The sequence below is a fragment of the Takifugu flavidus genome, unplaced genomic scaffold (genome assembly GCF_003711565.1).
Source record: "Takifugu flavidus isolate HTHZ2018 unplaced genomic scaffold, ASM371156v2 ctg445, whole genome shotgun sequence".
NCBI classification, from domain to species: domain Eukaryota; kingdom Metazoa; phylum Chordata; class Actinopteri; order Tetraodontiformes; family Tetraodontidae; genus Takifugu; species Takifugu flavidus.
Window position 1 is genome coordinate 1 of NW_026622064.1, and position 19605 is coordinate 19605.

Genomic DNA, 19605 nt, shown 5'->3' on the forward strand with positions numbered 1-19605 from the left:
CAAAGACACACTGATACTGTCAACAAAGACACACGACACTGTCAACAAAAACACACAGACACACGGACACTGTCAACAAAGACACACAGACACTGTCAACAAAGACACACAGACACTGTCAACAAAGACACGTGGACACTGTCAACAAAGACACACGGACACTGTCAACAAAGACACATGGACACTGTCAACAAAGACACACAGACACATGGACAATGTCAACAAAGACACACGGACACATGGACACACAGACATACGGACACTGTCAACAAAGACACATGGACACTGTCAACAAAGACACACGGACACTGTCAACAAAGACACACAGACACTGTCAACAAAGACACACAGACACACGGACACTGTCAACAAAGACACACGGACACTGTCAACAAAAACACACAGACACACGGACACTGACAACAAAGACACACAGACACTGTCAACAAAGACACACTGACACTGTCAACAAAGACACATGGACACTGTCAACAAAGACACACAGACACATGGACACTGTCAACAAAGACACACGGACACATGGACACACAGACATACGGACACTGTTAACAAAGACACACGGACACTGTCAACAAAGACACACGGACACTGTCAACAAAGACACATGGACACTGTCAACAAAGACACACGGACACTGTCAACAGAGACACAGGGACACTGTCAACAAAGACACATGGACACTGTCAACAAAGACACACTGATACTGTCAACAAAGACACACGGACACTGTCAACAAAAAACACAGACACACGGACACTGTCAACAAAGACACACAGACACTGTCAACAAAGACACACTGACACTGTCAACAAAGACACGTGGACACTGTCAACAAAGACACACGGACACTGTCAACAAAGACATGGACACTGTCAACAAAGACACACCAGACACATGGACACTGTCAACACAAGACACACGGACACTGTCAACAAAGACACATGGACACTGTCAACAAAGACACACGGACACTGTCAACAAAGACACATGGACACTGTCAACAAAGACACACAGACACATGGACACTGTCAACAAAGACACCGGACACATGGACACACAGACATACGGACACTGTCACAAAGACACACGGACACTGTCAACAAGACACACGGACACTGTCAACAAAGACACATGGACACTGTCAACAAAGACACATGGACACTGTCAACAAAGACACACAGACACGGTCAGCTAGGACAACACTACTACAGAGACACAGGGGACACAGCTGGGTCAAACTACTACAGAGACACAGAGACACAGGAGACACAGCTGGGTCAACACTACTACAGAGACACAGGGGACACAGCTGGGACAACAATGTACTGCAGAGACACGGAGACACAGCTGAGTCAACACTACTACAGAGACACAGGGGACACAGCTGGGTCAACACTGCTACAGAGACACAGGAGACACAGCTGGGACAACAGTACTGCAGAGACACAGGGGACACAGCTGGGACAACAATGTACTGCAGAGACACAGGGGACACAGCTGGGTCAACACTACTACAGAGACACAGGAGACACAGCTGGGTCAACACTACTACAGACACAGGGGACACAGCTGGGACAACACTACTACAGAGACACAGGGGACACAGCTGGGTCACACTACTGCAGAGACACAGGGGACACAGCTGGGACAACACTACTACAGAGACACAGGGGACACAGCTGGGTCAACACTACTACAGAGACACAGAGACACAGGAGAGACACAGCTGGGTCAACACTACTACAGAGACACAGGGGACACAGCTGGGTCAACCTACTACAGAGACACAGGGGACACAGCTGGGTCAACACTACTACAGAGACACAGGGGACACAGCTGGGTCAACACTACTACAGAGACACAGAGACACAGGAGACACAGCTGGGTCAACACTACTACAGAGACACAGGGGACACAGCTGGGTCAACACTGCTACAGAGACACAGGAGACACAGCTGGGACAACAGTACTGCAGAGACACAGGGGACACAGCTGGGTCAACACTACTACAGAGACACAGGGGACACAGCTGGGTCAACACTACTACAGAGACACAGGGGACACAGCTGGGTCAACACTACTACAGAGACACAGAGACACAGGAGACACAGCTGAGTCAACACTACTACAGAGACACAGGGGACACAGCTGGGTCAACACTGCTACAGAGACACAGGAGACACAGCTGGGACAACAGTACTGCAGAGACACAGGGGACACAGCTGGGACAACAATGTACTGCAGAGACACAGGGGACACAGCTGAGTCAACACTACTACAGAGACACAGGAGACACAGCTGGGACAACAGTACTGCAGAGACACAGGGGACACAGCTGGGACAACAATGTACTGCAGAGACACAGGGGACACAGCTGGGTCAACACTACTACAGAGACACAGGAGACACAGCTGGGTCAACACTACTACAGAGACACAGGGACCAGCTGGGACAACACTACTACAGAGACACAGGGGACACAGCTGGTCAACACTACTGCAGACTGGACACAGGACACTACAGACCAGGGGACACAGGTACGATACAGAGACAAGGGGACAACAGCTGGGTCAACACTACTACAGAGACACAGGGGACACAGCTGGGTCAACACTACTACAGAGACACAGAGACACAGGAGACACAGCTGGTCCAACACTACTACAGAGACACAGGGGACACAGCTGGGTCAACACTACTACAGAGACACAGGGGACACAGCTGGGTCAACACTACTACAGAGACACAGGGGACACAGCTGGGTCAACACTACTACAGAGACACAGAGACCAGAGACACAGCTGGGTCAACACTACTACAGAGACACAGGGGACACAGCTGGGTCAACACTACTACAGAGACACAGGAGACACAGCTGGGTCAACACTACTGCAGAGACACAGGGGACACAGCTGGGTCAACACTACTACAGAGACACAGGGGACACAGCTGGGTCACACTGTACTGCAGAGACACAGGGGACACAGCTGGGTCAACACTGTACTACAGAGACACAGGAGACACAGCTGGTCAACACTACTACAGAGACACAGGGGACACAGCTGGGTCAACACTACTGCAGAGACACAGGGGACACAGCTGGGTCAACACTACTACAGAGACACAGGAGACACAGCTGGGTCAACACTACTACAGAGACACAGGGGACACAGCTGGGTCAACACTGTACTGCAGAGACACAGGGGACACAGCTGGGACAACACTACTACAGAGACACAGGAGACACAGCTGGGTCAACATACTGCAGAGACACAGGGGACACAGCTGGGTCAACACTACTGCAGAGACACAGGGGACACAGCTGGGTCAACACTACTACAGAGACACAGGGACACAGCTGGGTCAACACTGTACTGCAGAGACACAGGAGACACAGCTGGGTCAACACTGTACTGCAGAGACACAGAGACACACGCTGGGTCAACACTACTGCAGAGACACAGGGGACACAGGACAGAGGTGTATCTACCTGTGTCAGTGGACAGGTGTGAGGCTCATCCAGCATCTCAGAGTAAATGTTTCTCCTTTCTTTGTCTACTCTTTCTCGTCTCCAGACCAACGCCATCAGTTTCCATGACAACATACACACACAGTGCTTCAACATACGGGGAACCAGACTAGGAAGAAAGAATAATCAGTCGCCATAACCCAGCAACCATGTGACCATTTGCTCTGTGGTTTCACCTGTGTGACAGCTGGGAGCTCAGGTGGCAAACCCACAGGTACTCACAAATACCCATGTTTTTCTCCAAGAGCAGTCGTGGTAACACCATCACAGGGGCAGCTGGAGCCAGCTGGGGGCCCTGACACTTTGCTGAAGGAGGAGATCTTGAGTGTCGAACGAAGGCAGGTGCAGAGGATGCTGGGAGGAAAGTCAGGACTGGGCCGGAACAGGAAGTGGACGTGAGTAATCTGCAGTGAAATATGAAACTCATGTAAAATGAATAATCTGTAATTGTTAATAGCAGAAACAACCCTGGTTGTTCCTACCCACAATGCTTTCTCCAGGTAAAGATGACAGAGACAGGAAAGAGAAGCAAACCATATCCCGAAACTCACCTGCACCGAGTCCCCCGCTCTCAGCTCCCTCCTTAAAGGTGGCTGATAGGCAAGGCACAGACCCACCTTCCCGTCCATCACATATAAACCTGCCGCCGCGCCTCACAACCTCTGTCACTGTGCCCTGAGAGAAGGGGGGTGGGGCTTACCACAAAGGTAGATGTAAGACAGCCAATCACAGCTCAGCATTGTCACCTGGTAATTGATGATTCTGGATTGCTTGTGTTGGATCGCAGTCTCTCGTGTGTCACTGCCAATCCGCGTGTTCTTAAATGAAGACTTCAAGTAAACAAATGCCAATTTCAAAATGTATTTACAATAGAATTATTTCAAGATACAAATATTACAGAGCTCTGGGCCAGTTCATAACCCTACAAACAACAGAGTCAATTGTCAGGGCATGAAGTCTGACCGCCTAACTATCCCTTGAGCCAGTCTTTTATAGAACAATATATGTAATTATTGATGCTAATTCAGTCCAATCCAGTCCTTCTTCTTGGATGACCTCATCTTCTTCTTCCCGCCTCATTTGGTGTTGGTGCAGTCCTTCTTCTCCATTATCTTCCCAGATAGCCAGGTCAGAGGTCATTCTGCCGAGGAACTTATCAACACCAGTAAACTATTCTGTCACGTTTTACGATGGGGGTCTACCACTTTCCTTCTGACTGTCTCCTCCTGGCTCCAACTGTCTAAACAACATTCATGTCAAGGAAGGGTCAACTGACTGCTTATCTTTATTCCACTGATTAAACATTCTACTATTCCTAACTTCTAAAGTGCTTATAACAGAAAACAGAAACATATGGTACAACACATGCTAATAAAATAAAGACAATTCTCTTCACTTGGTTCTGGCATCAGTCTGAGTGAACATTCTCCGAGACTCTTCAGTGTCGTCGTCATCGATACATGACATCACTAGTGAGGGGGGCGTGTCCCCCTGAGGGTCAGCACGCGAGTCTTCTCGAGGACCTTGTGAGTAGTTTGTGTGGATTTCAGAGTGATCAGTCACAGCCAAGATGCTGTTTCCTTTCCAGCCTCGCAAGGCACAAACACGCAGCGACGTCACACACACACGATCCCCAACACACAAACAGTCACTCCACCACAACCTGCTGCTCTCCTGCAACCAAGCACAGACAGATCCAGACGGGTCAGAAGGTCATCTTGGCTGGAGAGTTGCAGGGCCGTCCCCGAGACGAGTGTCCTACCTTGACGAGAACAGGGAGACGGTGAGTGTCGTCGGTCAGCGAGAAGCAGAAGAAGGACGTTCCTGCCACGCGGAGCAGAGCGCAGACTGAAGCCACATGACCACACACGGACAAACGCCGTCCCCGAGGGCTGAAGGACAGAAACACGGAGGCAGCTTATGTGATCTTGATGTGAACAGTCTCCTGTAAACTTTCCTCTAAACAGGTCTGATGGCTGAGCTCCCTTCCAGGCAGCTTCCTCACCCTGACACTCTCCCGTGGTTCCACGTTCATGTGCACTTGTGGCGTGTGTTTATAAACAGGGTGTAATTACAGCCGTTTGCCCTCTGTGGCATTAATAATATGTATTTCCTATTCTCTTAAATACAGGAGAGAGATACCTGCTGGAGAGATAACCTGCTGCTTCTCGCACTCCAACAGCTCTGGTGAGATCCATCCTCTGCTCGGGGGCAGGACGGAGAAGGACAGGAGAACCAATCAGTTCCACGTGTCCTCCAGCTCCTTTCTGCTCCTGCTCTGATCAAATCAAATCAAATCAAATCAATCTTTATTTATACAGCGTCTTATACAAGGCGCTTTCCAGAATCCCAGGGCCTGACCCCAGACAAGCAACAGTGGCAGGAAAAACTCCCCTTTAACAGGAAGAAACCTGGAGCAGGACCAGGCTCATGTAGGGGGACCCTCCTGCTGATGGGGGGGGGGGGGTAGGGGGGGGTAGGGGGGGGTAGAGAGAGAGGAGAGGAGAGGAGGGGAGGGGAGGGAGAATGAGGGGGGGGTGGAGACCATGACCCAGGGGGGTACCAGAGGCCTGTCAGGTGATCATGGTTCTGGACCCCTGCAGCCTCGGCCTCTAGCAGCATCACTAAGATGTGACCTGATGATTAGACAATTATTTCTATATTATTATATACGTATAATTATTATATAACCTAACGATTAGACGACCCCCCAAGTATGATAATGTGTCTGTCTATGATAGAAACTGAAACTACAGAATTAGTAACAATAAGCTTCATCAAAGAGGAGGTTTGAAGTCTGATCTTAAAGTAGCGATGGAGTCAGCCTCCCGTACCTGGACAGGGAGCTGGTTCCATAGCAGGGGGCCTGGACAGGGAGCTGGTTCCATAGCAGGGGGGCCTGGACAGGGAGCTGGCTCCATAGCAGGGGGCCTGGACAGGGAGCTGGTTCCATAGCAGGGGGGCCTGGACAGGGAGCTGGTTCCATAGCAGGGGGGCCTGGACAGAGAGCTGGTTCCATAGCAGGGGGGGCTGGACAGGGAGCTGGTTCCATAGCAGGGGGGGCTGGACAGGGAGCTGGCTCCATAGCAGGGGGCCTGGACAGGAGCTGGCTCCATAGCAGGGGGCCTGGACAGGGAGCTGGTTCCATAGCAGGGGGCCTGGACAGGGAGCTGGTTCCATAGCAGGGGGGCCTGGACAGGGAGCTGGTTCCATAGCAAGGGGGCCTGGACAGGGAGCTGGTTCCACAGCAGGGGGGCCTGGACAGGGAGCTGGTTCCATAGCAGGGGGGCCTGGACAGGGAGCTGGTTCCATAGCAGGGGGGCCTGGTAGCTAAATGCTCGGCCCCCCATTCTACCCCTAGAGACTCTGGGGCCACCAGTAGACCAGCATTCTGTCTATTGGGCTGGTCAGGTGTCACTAGCTCCTCCAGGTAGGATGGAGCTCGGCCTCTGAGGACCTGGTAGGTCAAAAGAAGGGTTTTAAAAAATTGTTCCAAATTTAACGGGCAGCCAATGAAGCGACGCCAGTCCAGGAGTCATGTGACCTCTGTGGTCAATACCTGTCAGAACTCTGGCTGCAGCATTTTGGATCAACTGGAGGCTTCTTAAAGAGTTGTTTGGACACCCTGATAATAAGGAGTTACAGTAGTCCAGCCTGGAAGTAACAAATGCATGGACTAACTTTTCAGCATCATGGTGGGTCAGTAGCTTCCTGATCTTTGAGATGTTCCTCAGGTGAAAAAAGGCACTTCTAGAGACTAATTTAATGTGTGAGTTGAAGGAGAGATTTTGATCAAAAGTTACTCCTAGATTCCTCACAGAGAGACTAGATGTTAATGAGATCTCATCTAGAGTGATCATGTGATCTAATCTATCCCTGAGAGGTTCAGGACCAAACACCATGACCTCAGTTTTTCCTGGGTTAAGGAGGAGGAAATTTGAAGACATCCAGGACTTTATGTCTTTAAGACAGGTCTGGAGCTTCACTAACTTCTCTGTCTCCTCTGGTTTCATGGATAAATAGAGCTGAGTGTCGTCAGCATAACAATGAAAATTTATCCCATGCTGCCGAATAATGTTCCCTAAGGGAAGCATGTACAATGTGAAGAGGATTGGTCCGAGTACGGAACCTTGAGGAACTCCATGGCTAACCCTACTGTATGAGGAGTGTAGAGGTTTGATTAGCTTGAGATCTAGCAGTGGCTTACTCATCTGTCTAACGCTAGCAAGAAGTTGCATTCCACCGGCGGTGTCTGTAGCTCAGCTGTGTAGTTCCACAAATCCACTCAGGAAACGTTTGTAGTGAAGAAAAAATATAAAAATCTCCAGGTTTATTTCCACAAAATGACCAAACATTTGGGTCTGGCTAACACACTTGTTGCAACTAATTACTTATAGAAGAGAGAGAGAGATAGAGGTAAGAAAGCTTCTCCAGCTCTCCAGCACTGATTACCCGCTCAGGGTAAACAGGCACACCTGGCTCTATGTGGTCTTAAAGGAGAAGCACTAATTTTATCAACAGATACGAAATCACATAACAACATGAATTCAATTAGACATTTTAATCCTTTTAACCATTATAAAGTTATAAATGAAATGATTAACTATTAAATCTCTCTGTGCTTATATTATTGAATTATGCATTTTCTTAACACATTTTAATAATATGAACTGCATAACCATAAACTGTACTTCTGCCTCTACATACCGGCCCCTAATTGCTTTCTAGGGCAGAAACAATTACATCCTATTTGAAGAAAGTCTTTCTTTTTAGTAACACAAAGCAAATATCACCCAACCAGGTACATAACTTCTAATGCTGCTCCTTGCAGTAAGCAGAGCTTTGTTATTGGCCTCTCAAGCTCATTAGTCTTTGTCTTGACTGGAACCTTGCGGACCATTCCATGCTCATCCTCTGTAGTCTTGACGATCCTTCCCATCAGCCAGGATCCCCTAGGTGCTGACTCGTCGATGATCAAGACTACATCTCCTGGGATGAAGTTCCGTGATGGGTGGTTCCATTTCTGTCTTTTCTGGAGTAGAGGCAAGTAGTCCCGGGTCCAGCGCTTCCAGAATAGGTCACTCATGTATTGGACCTGCCTCCATCTTCTGCGTGCATAATTGTCACCTGTCTGGGAGAGTCCCGGTGGTAAGTTTGGTTGAGTCTTCAGCAGCAGCAAGTGCTGTGGGGTGAGGGCTTCCAGATCGTTCATGTCATTTGAAGGCATGGTAATAGGCCTGCTGTTCAGAATGGCCTCACATTCACAGAAGAACGTTTGAAGAGCTTCTTCATCCAAGCTTTGTTCTCTCAGCGTAGCAGCCATGGTCTTTCTGATGGAGCGGATAATTCTCTCCCACACCCCTCCGTGGTGAGATCCGGATGGAGGATTGAATATCCATTTGATGTCATGCTGGAGCAAGATGTTCTCAATTTGTGAAGTGTTCCACTCCTTTATTGCCTTTCTGAGCTCGCGGTCAGCTCCGACAAAGTTAGTCCCATTGTCAGATCTCATTTCCTTCACTTGACCCCTTCTTGCGCTGAAGCGACGCAGAGCATGAATAAAGGAGTCTGTTTCCAGTGATGTCGCCATTTCCATGTGGACTGCACGACTTGCAAGACAGGTAAAGATAAGTCCGTATCTTTTTACATAGGATCTTCCTCGTTTTACATTGAATGGTCCAAAGAGATCCACCCCACTTCTGGTAAAAGGTGGTTCATCCGGTACAAGTCTATTTCTCGGTAAGTCCGCCATCATTTGTGTGCCTGATGCACCATGTTGTCTTCGACAGATAGTACAGCGAGACAGCATTTTCCGGATTGTTGAGGGGGCATTTGGTTGCTGCTGTTCTTCTGGACCAGGTAAGTGACAACACCGTAGCCTGTTTCGCTGGCGTCACTGAAGTGGTGTAGTTGAGCCTCCGCTGTTGCTCCAAACTCTGGTGGTGTGAAGCACCGGTCCACTCCAAAGTTGGTGAGCTGCTGAAGCTCTTCCATCCACCTTGACCAGTGTTGTGCGAGATGGTCTGGCACAGCATCGTCCCATCCTGTTCTCAGTCTGCACAATTCCTGGAGAATGTTTTTGGCAGGCAGTACGACTGGAGACAACATCCCCAGTGGGTCGTAGACTGAACTCATCATTGCCAAGATTCCCCTTCGGGTGAGAGGCCTCTGCTGGATGTTGACGTGGAACTTAAACTGATCTGCCCGGATACACCACAGTACGCCTAAGGCTCTCTCCATGGCGAGTGATTCCTGCTCGAAGTCGAGGGTTTTGACTTCTGTTGCCCGGTCCTCTTGTAGAAAGCTTGACAGCACAGTCTGGTTGTTGGTCATCCATTCTGTTAGTCTGAATCCTCCTGTCTGACAGACGGCCTTCAGGTCTTGATATAACTTGACTGCTTCTTGTTCGGATGCAACTGATCTCAAACAGTCGTCAACGTAGAAGTGACACAAAACCGTTTCCACTACAGCTGCATCAAAACTGCTCGTTATCTTCAGCACATTTTCTCAAAGCAGAACACAGCTTGGTGAGGAGGTGGCGCCAAACAAGTGGACCTCCATCCTGTATTCTTGCAGCTCTTGTGAGACGTCGCCGTCCGGCCACACAGGAACCTGAGAAGGTCAGCGTCCTCTGGTGGTACTTTAACTTGAAGGAACATTGATTCTACGTCCGCCATTAGTGCAACTTGGTCTTGACGGAACCTTGTTAAGACGCCGATGAGACTGCTTGTCATGTCAGGCCCTTGAAGTAGTTGTTGATTGAGTGTGGTTCCTTGGTAAGAAGCGCCAGTCGAATACCACTCGTATTTTCTGCTTCTTAGGGTGGTAAACAGCGTGATGCGGAGTAAACCACACCTTTCCATCACTCCGTTTTAGGTCTTCATTTGGTACTTTTACAGCGTAGCCTTTGCTGATCATGTCGTTCATGACGTAGTCGTCTTTGAACGTCTGGTTCCTCTGAAGCTTCTTCTTCATGTTGAGCTCTGTTATTGGGCATTTTCACATCTTTGTTTTTCAACAGCAACCTGATTGAGTAGCGACCGCTGACCGGCTTGGTTGACTCAGAGACTCGATCCATGAACAGCTGATCTTCCTTGGACATTTCCAAATGCTCTGACTGAGCGTTCTCAGGAAAATCCCACTTGAATTGCTGAGCCCATAATTCATCCAGTCGAGCCACTGAAATGCGATTGGTCTTGATCTGTGCATCCATGTTTTGTCCGACTTCTGATGTTGACGACTGTTTGAGACCAGACCTGAAGGCCGTCTGTCAAACAGGAGCAACCATGGACATGAGCAAACTGGGATCTATCAGATAAATATGATCTAAACCAGTCTAGTGCTGTCCCTTTAATCCCAATCACATGATCCAGTCTCTGTAACAGGATGCTGTGATCAACTGGATCAAAAGCAGCACTGAGGTCCAGCAGAACCAGCATAGAGACCAGTCCATGATCTGAAGCTATGAGAAGATCATTAGTGACTTTAAGAAGTGCTGTTTCTGTGCTGTGGTGAGCTCTAAAGCCTGACTGAAACATCTCAAACAGGCTGTTCCTCTGCAGGTGCTCCAGGAACTGGGTCACCACCACCTTCTCTAGAACTTTAGAGATCAAAGGAAGGTTGGATATCGGCCTGTAATTTGCTAATACGTCAGGATCCAGTGATGGTTTTTAAGCAACGGCTTAATCACTGCCACCTTGTAGGACCGGGGTCCATAACCTGACACTAAAGAACCATTGATCTGGTCCAGGATAGAACTGCCTATCAGTGGTAGAACATCCTTCAACAGGTGTGTTGGGATGGGATCTAAAGGACACGTGGTGGTCTTGGATTTCTGAATTAGCGATGACGCCTCAGAAAAATATATAGGGCTGAAGGAGTTTAGGGGCTCGTTGGAGACCCTGTATGTTCCCACAGTCGGCACATCTGGTGATGGTCCAGTTGTTGGGATGGCCTGGTTAGCGTTCCACTGTAGGGGATGTAGTTCCAGTTAGGAAAGAGGACAGGATGATGCAGCCACAGTGGAGAAAAAGACACACCCTAAAGGGACAGGCAGAAATGGACAACTTTAAATATGACTGTTGCGCCCAAACCCACAGATGGAGCAGAAGAGAGCACCCACCTCACACCGGACACTCCCACTGGTGTCTGTCACCCTCCATCCTCCCGCCTGCCCCTCTTCTAAGCAGCCAGTTAGCAGCAGGTTCACCCGCTGTAGAGGCTGGTGACCTGGCGGTGAACGCTCTGCCTCTTTCAGCCATGCTCGCTGCTGACTGGTGCTCCAGGAGAGACGGCTGACACAAGGCAAGTGTTGCTGGGAGACCAGCTCGGAGATGGAGACCAGCCTGGAGTCAAGTTAGGGAAACGTCAGTCAACATCCTCCGCAGCAAAACCTGTCTTTTCCCTGAGGTCTTACCTGTAGCTGACAGGTAAAGTGTGCGAAACACACATGTTCTCCTCTATCTTTGTGACCACACACATTGCAAGATCTTGACAACACACACCTCCACCTGCAACACATTGTAAGTGGATAAAATGAGGAAGGAAATGTTGGACAGCAACCTGGAGCAGAAAGAGCCTTCCTGAGCTGGCTCATGCGTCCCCAGTATTACAGTCATCAAGTCACCCCAGATGCTGACTGGACCACTAACCTGTCACACAAGTGTCAGCAGCAGGTCCAGTGAACTTAGAAACAAGAGGAAAAAGATGTTGACTAATGAAGCTGAAGATTTCCTGTAACCACTTGGACTCCTGCAGCAAATAGAGAAATCAAGTAAGAGCAGTAGAGTAGATGGTGAAATGTAATCATCCCAAATTCAGAAGCAGTTAGACTTTACTGACGGCCTCGCTTTTGTATCTGAAGTGATCCAGAAATCGATCCATGTTCTCATCCCCAAACGGACAAAGTCCAGGCGATCCCTGCGCGTCGTTCACAAAAGTAACGAGAAATCTTGTCAAATAGACGCTCCCGCAAAAAGCTTCAAGCGTTACTTCCTGTTTAACTACGGAATCCGGAATGGCTCAAAATTCATTGCATCCAGAGCTGAGACACCCGTGCACCAAGGACATGTTTATAGCGACACCCAGCGGCAGTAAGAAGAACTGCAATAAGAGCGATTGACGGGGGAATTTCATATTCTAGGGATAAAATATTAAAAGTCGAAATTATTTTGTGATTAAAGGTTTCAAATGAGAAATTCGGTTGTGCAATTATTTCAAATTAATTCTTAAGATGTTCCATCCCATCAGGGATAATTCTAAAGTTGACAGTGTTAAACAGTTATATAGATATATATTTTTAAAACTACAACCAATAAGTACAGAGTACTTTTCCTGTGATTAATCCTGATGTATGATTGTGTTTCAAATTAGTGAGTGTGTGTGTGTGTGAGTGTGTCTGTCTGTCTGTGTGTGTGTGTGTGTGTGTCTGTGTGAGTGTGTGTGTGTGTGTGTGTTTCGTTGGGTGTATGAAGTCTCCCAACAGGAACTGGAGACGAGGACAGCAGCAGCTCAGGTGTGGGCGGGTCCCAGGAGTGGCCCTCAAACCTCAGTTCCACTCACACAGACCCACCAGGGCCACCGTAGACCTGGACAACCCCCTGGTCCAGGTCTACAACAACCCCGTAAAGACACTTTTATTCAAGACATGAATGCAGATTTTCATCTTCAATCATCCCCACATGTGTGTAAACAGAGAGACCTGGACAGAGACCTGGACAGAGACATGGACAGAGACCTGGACAGAGGAGAGAGGCCCAGCGGTGGACACCGTTGATGAGGTGGTCCCTGCAGGTCCCCCCCTCCTGGTGGACGCCGTAGATCAGTGGTCTCTGCAGGTCCCCCCTCCTGGTGGACGCCGTAGATCAGGTGGTCTCTGCAGGTCCCCCCTCCTGGTGGACGCCCGAGATCAGGTGGTCCCTGCAGGTCCCCCCTCCTGGTGGACGCCCGAGATCAGGTGGTCCCTGCAGGTCCCCCCTCCTGGTGGAGGCCCTAGATCAGGTGGTTCCCTGCAGGTCCCCCCTCCTGGTGGACGCCCGAGATCAGGTGGTCCCTGCAGGTCCCCCCTCCTGGTGGACGCCCGAGATCAGGTGGTCCCTGCAGGTCCCCCCTCCTGTGGAGGCCCTAGATCAGGTGGTCCCTGCAGGTCCCCCCTCCTGGTGGACGCCCGAGATCAGTGGTCCCTGCAGGTCCCCCCTCCTGGTGGACGCCGTAGATCAGGTGGTCCCTGCAGGTCCCCCCTCCTGGTGGACGCCGTAGATCAGGTGGTCTCTGCAGGTCCCCCCTCCTGGTGGACGCCGTAGATCAGGTGGTCTCTGCAGGTCCCCCCTCCTGGTGGACGCCGTAGATCAGGCGGTCTCTGCAGGTCCCCCCTCCTGGTGGACGCCCGAGATCAGGCGGTCCCTGCAGGTCCCCCCTCCTGGTGGACGCCGTAGATCAGGTGGTCCCTGCAGGTCCCCCCTCCTGGTGGAGGCCCTAGATCAGGTGGTCCCTGCAGGTCCCCCCTCCTGGTGGATGCCCTAGATCAGGTGGTCCCTGCAGGTCCCCCCTCCTGGTGGATGCCCTAGATCAGGTGGTCCCTGCAGGTCCCCCCCTCCTGGTGGATGCCCTAGATCAGGTGGTCCCTGCAGGTCCCCCCTCCTGGTGGAGGCCCTAGATCAGGTGGTCCCTGCAGGTCCCCCCCCTGGTCCTGGTACGCCGTAGATTGGCGGGTCCCTGCAGGTCCCCCCTCCTGGTGGAGGCCCTAGATCAGCGGTCCCTGCAGGTCCCCCCTCCTGGTGGACGCCCTAGATCAGGTGGCCCTGCAGTCCCCCCTCCTGGTGGACGCCGTAGATCAGGTGGTCCCTGCAGGTCCCCCCTCCTGGTGGAGGCCCTAGATCAGGTGGTCCCTGCAGGTCCCCCCTCCTGGTGGACGCCGTAGATCAGGTGGTCCCTGCAGGTCCCCCCTCCTGGTGGACGCCCTAGATCAGGTGGTCCCTGCAGGTCCCCCCTCCTGGTGGATGCCCTAGATCAGGTGGTCCCTGCAGGTCCCCCCTCCTGGTGGAGGCCCTAGATCAGGTGGTCCCTGCAGTCCCCCCTCCTGGTGGACGCCGTAGATCAGGCGGTCCCTGCATGTCCCCCCTCCTGGTGGATGCCCTAGATCAGGTGGTCCCTGCAGGTCCCCCCTCCTGGTGGAGGCCCTAGATCAGGTGGTCCCTGCAGGTCCCCCCTCCTGGTGGATGCCCTAGATCAGGTGGTCCCTGCAGGTCCCCCCTCCTGGTGGAGGCCCTAGATCAGGTGGTCCCTGCAGGTCCCCCCTCCTGGTGGAGGCCCTAGATCAGGTGGTCCCTGCAGGTCCCCCCTCCTGGTGGACGCCGTAGATCAGGCGGTCCCTGCATGTCCCCCCTCCTGGTGTCTCTTCATGTGGCTCTTCAGACAGTGACTCTGGGTGAAGGCCTGCTCACACACGGAGCACCTGTAGGGTCTCTCCCCGTTGTGGGTCCTCATGTGGACCGGCAGGTAGGACTTGGAACAGGCGAACGGCTTGTGTCCCGAGGGACCTTCATGTGATTGTCCAGGTGAATCTTGCACTTGAAGGACCGGCCACAGTCCGGGCAGCGGTCCGGCGTCTCCCCCGTGTGGACCCTGGTGTGGACGGTCAGCTGGCTCGGAGTGGGTCCTGAGGTGGACCTGCAGCTGCTCAGGAACATGTTGCAGCAGACCCGGCAGAGGTGCGGTCTCTCCTCGGGGCGGGTCGCCTTGTGCCGGGTCAGAGCGTCCTGCGTGTGGAGCTTCTGCTGTGGGCGCTCAGATCTTTGCTGGGCTCCTCCTCCAGAACCCTCAGCCCTTCACAGGAGCTCCACCTGAGACGCCCGTCCCCCAGACGGGGACGCCCACTGCAAACGCTTCTGTCCTCGTCCACCTGATCCGAGGCCCGTCTGACCGAGCCGTGCGACTCCAGAGGACCAGACTCATCTTCTCAGCAGGCGTCCATTGATGCTCCACGTGCTCCGTGTCCTCCTGGGGTGGGGACGGGTCTGTGGACCCGCCGTCAGCGTCCTGCGTCCAGCTGCAGACGGAGACACGAGTCACATTTGCTTTGCATCAGCGGAGACGATGAGTCCTGAGACGTCACCTGGCTCGGCCGCTCCGGTCCTCAGCTGTGGGCCCGGCAGAGGACCCGGTCCCCCCGGGTCCTCCGGTTCCTCTGCTGCCTGCACACACAGCCCAACCCGGTCAAACAGAGCCGCTCCGCACCACAAGAGCGGGACCCACCTTCGGTCAGATGTGGACTCTTGGCGTCTGACGTCCCCGACGGCTGAGGTTTCCATGGTTACCACCTGCTGTCACCTGACTTTAAACGGGTTTTCTGCACCAAAGTCGCCCGTCAGCTGTTCCACACCGCCGGCCCATCCAACAGGAAACACATCTGGGGCCCGCGGCGGTCATGAGGGCGGAGCCTAATCCTCACACTCACCAGTTTCTGGGAGTGGGTCCGATCCCGGCAGGACCCTGATCCCGAAGGTTCCACCACTCCGGGTTCTTCTGGCGTCCTGTTGCTGCACCGACCAGCTGAAGACCAGAGAAACGTCCCGATTTATTCAAGATGTTTCAAAGGTGGCGGATAAAGACGCGTGCTGGCTCAACCTTGATGGATCGGAGCAGCTGCGTGGACCTGCAGAACCCTCGAACTCCTCTTCCTCACCAGCACCGAGGACTCTTTTACGCTTCCCATCTGGAGAAGAAAGAACCGGTCGTGACCTGAAGGTCCACCTGGTGGACTCTACCAGTACCAGGAACCGGGACCGTTTATCGGGTCCTTCAACATCAGCAACATTATTGTGAAATTGGAAGAACTTGACGCTCACGTTCTGGGTCAGAACAACGTCAGATTAGAACGCCTGTTTTGTTCTTAGGTTCACGTTTAAAAGGCGAAATGTTTCACAGGTGTGTGTAAAAGATTCTTTACATTTTAATTTGTCAAACTGTTGCTTCTGGTTTGTTAAGCGTTGTTCAGGCTTCATGTTCGAAGTTAAACATCCTGGAGACGGGAGAACCTCCAGCTGCCCGAAGCTTCCGCCTCATAATCGGCCACGACTCCGTCAAACACCGCTAAGATTTCCTGCGTCAGGGCGGCGAGTCTGTGGGCGAAGAACCGTCTCAGCGAGTCGTGGGCGAAGAACCGTCTCAGCGAGTCTCCCCTCGACATTTGAACTTTTATTCAAACCATGACGACGGAGAACAGCGACAACGACGCTCCAATTCAGACGGCTGGTCCAGGCAGAAAAGCCGTCCGACTGGAAACAGACAAGCGCGCGAGGTTCCGCTTTCTTTTTTCAACTGATAAATTCTTATTCAGATAAAGGAATAGTGCGTGTGCGTGTGCGTGATCAGCAGGAAGGTTTTATTCAAACAAACAAACAAACAAACCCCAAAACATCATTTATGAATTAAAGTATCCGTTTTAGCTTAGAAAGTTAAAAGAAGCTAAGCTAAGATGAAGAGTGCTCCTCATCCTCTAACAAAGTTCAGCAGCAGCTGATGGCGGCTTGGTGACGTCATCACCTGGAAGTTCCTCACGTGGCCTCAAGGGTTCTTCTGTCTGGGTTGAAGCTGCTCCTCCTCCTCCCCCCCCTCCTCCTTTCCTCCCCTCCTCCTCCCCTCCTTCCCCCTCCTCTTCCTCCTCCTCCCCTTCCTCCTCTTCCTCCCCTCCTCCTCCTCCTTCCCCCTCCTCTTCCTCCTCCTCCCCTTCCTCTTCCCCCTCCTCTTCTTATTCCTCCTCCCCTTCCTCCTTCTCCTCCCCCCTCCTCCTCCTCCCCCCTCCTCTCCCCTCCTCCTCCCCCTCCTCGTCTCCTCCTCCTCCCCCTCCTCCTCCCTCCTCTTCCTCCTCCTCCTCCCTCCTCCTCTTCCTCCTCCTCCCCCTCTTCCTCCTCCTCCTCCTCCTCCTCTCCTCCTCTCCTCTTCCTCCTCCTCCCTTCTCCTCCTCCTCCCCCTCTTCCTCTCCTCCTCCCTCCTCCTCCTACTCCTCCTCCTCCTCCCTCCTCCTCTCCTCCTCCCCCCTCCTCCTCCTCCTCCTCTCCTCCTCCTCCCTTTCTCCTCCTCCTCCCTCCCTCCCTCTTCTCCTCCTCCTCCCCCTCCTCCTCCTCCTCCTCCTCCCTCCTCTTCCTCCTCCTCCCCCCCCTCCTCCTCCTCTCCTCTTCCTCCTCCCCCTTTCTCCTCCTCCTCCCCCTCTTCCACTCCTCCTCTCCTCCTCCCTCCTCCTCCTCCTCCCCCCCTCCTCTTCCTCCTCCCCCCGGCTCCTCCTCCTCCCCCTCCTCCTCTTCCTCCTCCTCCTCCTCCTCTCCTCTTCCTCCTCCTCCCCCCTCCTCTCCTCTTCCTCCTCCTCCCTTTCTCCTCCTCCTCCCCCTCTTCCTCTCCTCCTCCCTCCTCCCCTCCTCCTCCTCCCCCCTCCTCTTCCTCCTCCCCCCTCCCCCCCTCCTCCTCCTCCTCCTCCTCCCCCTCCTCCTCTTCCTCCTCCTCCTCCTCCCCCTTTCTTGTTCTATTTTCATCGGCGTGCTCGACTCCCTGGGTTTTTTCTCTTCGTTGGTGCTGCCTGGCAGGAACTCTCTCTCAGCCGTCCTCGTGCTTCTCCGGCGGCGCCACGGTCAGGAACGGGCAGCGGGTCGGCAGCAGCGGTGACCCCGGCCGTGACCCCCGGCCGTGACCCCCGGCCGTGACCCCGCGTTACCCCGGGGGTGACCCCGGCCGTGACCCCAGCGGTGACCCCGGGGGTGACCCCGGCGGTGACCCCGGCCGTGACCCCCGGCCGTGACCCCTGGGGTGAGGGGCGATGACCCGGGAGGACTGGTTGCAGCCCGGCAGCTGTGATGCGTGCGTTGGTGTGAAGGGGCGGGGCCAGCGGACGCCGTCCCGGGCCCAGCGGCCTGTTCTTGGCGTGTTTGCTGACACACTGACGGCGCCGGCGTGGAGCCGCGCGTTGGCGTTGGCGCTGTGCCGGTTGCCGGCTGCGCAGCGAGCTGAAGACCATGGAACAGCCCGCCACCGGTGCAGCCATGTTTTGGAACCTTCAGGTGAACGGCGTTCTGGTGGATCTTCAGGGTTCCTGCATCAACACAAGGACGCCAGAATCAAGCTAACTGTGGAGCTCTGGTTCTGCTACTGGTGAGTAAACTGGGAGCTCTGGTTCTGCTACTGGTGAGTAAACTGGGAGCTCTGGTTCTGTTACTACTCGGGAGCTCTGGTCTGTTTACTGGGACCTCTGGTTCTGTTACTACTGGTGATAAACTGGGAGCTCTGGTTCTGTTACTGGGAGCTCTGGTTCTGTTACTGGTGAGTAAACTGGGAGCTCTGGTTCTGCTACTGTGTGAGTAAACTGGGAGCTCTGGTTCTGTTACTGTACTGGTGAGTAAACTGGGAGCTCTGTTCTGCCTACTGGTGAGTAAACTGGGAGCTCTGTTCTGTTAAACTGGTGAGTAAACTGGGAGCTCTGGTTCTGCTACTACTGGTGAGTAAACTGGGAGCTCTGTTCTCTGTTACTTGGTGATTAAACTGGGAGCTCTGGTTCACTGTTACTGGTGAGTAAACTAACTGGAGCTCTGGTTCTGTTACTGGTGAGTAAACTGGGAGCTCTGGTTCTGTTACTGGTGATTAAACTGGGAGCTCTGGTTCTGTTACTGGTGAGTAAACTACCTTTGTCATAGAAGCTTTTGCCACAAAGGTCACAGGAGACGCGACCCCGCTCCGAGCAGAGGTGGGAGGGGGGGGGGGGGGGTGCTCTGTGGGGACAGGATGAAGGTGCCTGAAGGTTCTGGACCCCAGTCGGACCACCCCGGTACGCCGTCTCTGTGTTCTGGGAGATCCGTTGGGTTGGAGGTGCCGAGAAGGTTGATCCCCAGGATCATGCCCCCCCCCCCCCCCCTCACGGGCCTGAGGGCACCTGGATGGACCCTTGACAGGAAACGCCTCCTGAAAGAGCGTGGCCATAAATGGAGGAACCGAAGCTGCCTGGGTGCTGGACCCTTACTGACCTTGAGAGCAGGAACCAAACGGGGGACAGGTGAGGCCAGGAGAGGTTGGAA

The 19605-nt window shown here is 53.0% G+C and overlaps 1 pseudogene; it reads right to left on the bottom strand.

Annotated features, from left to right (window-relative positions):
• Window positions 1–2514: 2514 nt before the first annotated feature.
• LOC130520613 (CST complex subunit CTC1-like) lies at window positions 2515–16826 on the bottom strand (annotated as a pseudogene).
• Window positions 16827–19605: the final 2779 nt, after the last annotated feature.